Source organism: Lactuca sativa, chromosome 4 (genome assembly GCF_002870075.4).
Source record: "Lactuca sativa cultivar Salinas chromosome 4, Lsat_Salinas_v11, whole genome shotgun sequence".
Lineage (NCBI taxonomy): Eukaryota > Viridiplantae > Streptophyta > Magnoliopsida > Asterales > Asteraceae > Lactuca > Lactuca sativa.
Genome location: NC_056626.2, coordinates 407,256,222 through 407,260,628, shown reverse-complemented (window position 1 = coordinate 407,260,628; position 4,407 = coordinate 407,256,222). Strand labels below are relative to the sequence as shown.

At 38.4% G+C, this 4,407-nt stretch overlaps 1 non-coding gene across 1 annotated transcript; it reads left to right on the top strand.

The window, feature by feature from the left end:
- The first annotated feature begins 1,817 nt into the window (after positions 1 to 1,817).
- On the top strand, positions 1,818 to 1,924 carry LOC111875856 (small nucleolar RNA R71). The gene has a single exon (XR_002844816.1). It is a non-coding gene; the product is annotated as a small nucleolar RNA R71 (small nucleolar RNA).
- Positions 1,925 to 4,407: the final 2,483 nt, after the last annotated feature.

Below are 4,407 nucleotides of genomic sequence, written 5' to 3'. Positions count from 1 at the left end.
TGCTACTCGGCGAGTCTGTGAGGTTTCCACAATTTTTGTTGTTTCTTTTGACTCAACTTCCTCTAACAACCTTTCTATTTCCATTAAATCTTCTCCAGCATCTAAATTCCCTTCAGAAGGTAATAGAAATTTGTTTGGAGTTTCTTCTTGTAAAAGTGCAAGCTCTCTTTCTAACACTTCATCATCCAAATCCACAAAGGAAATTTCCCCATTTTTCATCCCTTCATTATTTTTCTCTTGTTCCGCTTTAAACACCACTGAATCATTCCCAACACTTAGTGTTAGTGTAGATTCGCACACATCGACTATTGCACAAGAGGTATTCAAAAATGGTCTTCCAAGAATGATTGGAACTTTAGGGTCTTCTTCCATGTCAAGCACTACAAAGTCCACGGGAAACATAAATTTATCGAATTTGATGAGAAGATCTTCGCATACTCCTCTTGGATGTATTATTGTCTTATCGGCTAAATGGATCTTCATACGAATCGGCTTTGGCTCCGGCAAATTTAGCTTCTTGAAGAAAGAATATGGCATTAGATTAATGCTTGCACCCGAATCGGTCAACGCATGAGTAGAAATTATGTTCCCAAATTTACAAGGTATGGAGTTGCTTCCGGGATCACCCTTCTTTTCTGGCAGTTCATTTAGCAATACTTCAGCAATTTCTTCCATATTTTGTCTAGTAGCGAAGAGGTTTTTAAGCAAAGTTGCATACTTAGGCGTTTGAAGTATTGTTTCAACAAATGGAATGTTCACTTGGAGGGTCCTCACTTGCTCCATAAATCTTTTATATCGTTGAATCTGCTCATATGGTATGGCTCGAATTGGAAATGGCAAAGGGGGCCTGTAAGATTTCAAAAGAGAACAATTTTTCTCATCACCTCTCAGACTCGTCAAGTCCATTATACCAACTCGGCGAGTCGAGTCAGGTTTGCTCGAATTCCTTTCAAATTCCTCTTCTGTTTGCACCTTACTGGGTTTCTTCTGAATAAAGGTGAAAGGAGTGAAAATCTTGTTAGAATTAGTGGTTATCACATTTAGATGCGCCATTTTTGGATTTTGTTCGGTATTGCTCAGAAGTTCACCAAGTGTTGTTTGATTGATTTGTTGTGCAAGTTGTCCTATCTGCTTTTCAATGTTATGAATGGAGGCTTGCTAATTCCTAAGAAAATTTTGTTGATCGTTCATCATAGCTTGATGATCTTTAAGCATTACTCGTTGCTCCTTCAATTCAATGTTGGTAACATTGTGCCTCTTCTCGGACGTAGCTACAAACCTTGTGAACATCTCTTCCAAATCAGCTCTCTTTTCCATAACCGGTTCCTCCTTTTGATAGAAACCCCGTTCTTTGTGCTTGTATTTCTCATCCTTTGCCTTTTGTACTCGTCATACGGGAGCCATTCCTTCTTCGGTTTCCGCCAATTATCATCAAATCTATCGCCACTTGAATAGAATACTTGAGCTTTCATGTTTCCATTCTCATCCAAATCACAATCTTTAGTAAGATGAGGTCCGTTACAATTCTCACATCCAACCTGAATAGCATGGATTGTTTGATCCATCTTAGTCATCCTCTGATCTAAACTATCTAGTTTAGCCATCATTGCTGCCATGCTATCGTTTACAATGTTCACCACCCCCTACTTACTTCATTCTGTGGGTTATGATATTCTCTAGAGTGTTTAGAGAATTCCTCAATTAATTCCTTGATCATCGGGGGTGGCTTCTTGGTGAGCGGTCGTTGCGAGTCAAGAAGCTGCCTTGTAGTCACATTTACCCCGTCATAAAAAATGGAGACTTCTTGTTTGCTATTAAGATCGTGATGTGGTCAATTCCTTAGTAGGCCCTTGTATCTCTCCCATGCCTCATAAAGAGACTCTCCAGCTTGTTGTTCAAAGTTCACAATAGCTTTCTTCAACTTGGCTATCATAGAAGGTGGGCAAAACTGGTCAATAAATTCTTCCTTCATCTTGGCCCATATAGTGATGGATCCGGGAGGGAGTGACTTGAGCCAATCCTTTGCAGCACCTTTGAACGTGACGGGAAGCATACGAAGCAGCTAGGTCTCGCGAGGCACATTTGGAACATTAAAATAATCAACTACATCGTTGACCTCATCCAAGTGTTTATAGGCATCTTCGTGATCTTTACCGTAGAAGGGAATCTCCTTTAGTTGAGCAAGTATGTGACCTTTAAGCTCAAAGTTGGCAGTTGCAGGAATTGCAGGTTGCACAAGTCCCGGCCCGGTATCGTCACGTATTCTCATCTTCCATTCTCCTATGGGAACTTCATCTATGTTAGCCATGGGGTTAGCTAGTTCTCCTTCAAAGTCGCTCTCTTCCTCGGTTTCGGATTCAGAGTCGTATTCGATGTCCTCCTTGATTGGGTCTTTGCCAAGGAAATGTTGGATCCTCCTGATTTACTGCTCTTCTTCTTGCTGAAAACATATATGATATTCTTCAAGGGTGAGTTCTTAGGTGTATTAGAGCTTTCAACCCCCTTGCCTTTGTTTTTCCTCAAAGCGGATTCTGGGTCTTCAAGTGGAGGAACCAAGGGTGTGTTGGATCCTCTGCTCATGTAATACCTACAAACAAAACAAGTAAAACGCGTAAAAGGAACAAAAATAAAATGAAAAATGAAACTGTGTGCAACGATGGACTCGCCGAGTAGCTTCGATTGCACTCAGCGAGTTCAGAGCAAAAACAGTAAAATACTTACTAAAGTTCTAAAAAGTAAAAATTATTAAAACCTTTCCTAATTACTAAATTACCTAAGAAATAACTTTGTGTAAGATAAATCTCACACAAAGGATCGATAAAACTAGGAATTAGAATTAATTTTTGAACCGTTCCCCGGCAACGGCGCCAAAAACTTGATGTGTGTAAACTCAACTAGTTTTAAACCTACTTTTAATTATAAATTAACACACAGGAGGAAGTGGACCTATCAATTGTGGTATGGCTAAATAAGTAGGGTATCGAACTCAAGGAACGGAAAATTAAAACTAATAACTAATATTATCTAAAAGACAAGTAATAAAATTAAGGTTTTCTCTAGTTTTACAAGACTAGAAACTTAAACTAAAACTTAACTAAAATAACTAGCAACTAAGCAAGCAAAGACCAACTAAATTCAATATCTAAAAGGACTTTTGTTCAGGTTCGACTCAATTGATCCTATGATTGATTTAATGGTAATGGTGCAATGGATTAACCTTTTATTGGCTACCGATTCAAGTGATTAGATTCACATTCGCTATGCTAATCCTTAGAAAATAAACTAATTCAAGCAGTGGCTAGTTGCCTAATTTAATTAATTCTCTAGGTTATTTATTCGGGTTAAATAATACTTGTAATAGTTAATCAATTTGTGAATTCAATTAGCCTCTTGTTGTTGGTTTATCAAACAAGCTCACACATTAACTTACCCATTCTCTAAATAATCCTAGTTTCATATTCACTAATCCTAAGCACATAATTTAGTGTTCACATAAATCACATGAGGTAAACAATCAAGAGATGTTCATGTAGCCTAATTGTCTTCCTATTAATAGAAAAATAGTTATGGTTAATGCATAAGGATCTTTAACAAGCTTAATTCAACAAAATCACCAATTAAAAGTTAATCCTACCATTAATCAAACCATAGTCTCAAAATTGTCTTACCCAAACAGAAGCTAGCAAGTTTAGCTCATGATTAAGGCAGTAGAAAAGTCAAAAACGAAATTCAATAACATAAACATGGTTTAAGTACTAGATCTAGTTAAGAGAAATCAAAGCATGCCTTAGTTATCCTTCAAAACTTGAATTGGGTTGAATCTTCACTCTTCCAGATGTCTCACTTCGTTCTGAATCGCAGCTTTTCCTCCTAGGGTTCTTAGAAGTCTCGTTTATCGATCTGGAGGGTTTCTTTTATAGATTCGTCTCAACTCGTCGAGTCCACAATCGACTCGTCAAGTCCCTCATTAAATTCCCGTGTGCGGCAAGTCAAGGACTCCCCTGCTTCGCGAATCTTCGTGGGAACTCGTTGAGTAGACGTCCCTACTCGCCGAGTCCTTTGTGCTTTTTGATCCTTTCTTCTTTTGTTCACTCCAAAGCTTCTCGATAGCTACTCCTGCTTCCGAGCACTTCTTTTGGACTGAAAATATAATTCAAACATAATTAAGTACCTTTTGTCCATAATTTGCAGTTAATTAGCTAATAAATGATAAAACTTTATACTAAACATAGGGCTAAACATGCACATATCACATACCCCCAAAATGAGATTGGTAGCGAAGCTCGACTCATCATGGAATGAACCATGTCCAACAAGGTTCCATTACGCCTCTCAGCCACACCACTCAACTGTGGTGTCCTGTGAGGTGTCAATTGTGAGACAACCGCACATTCCCTAAGATAGTCG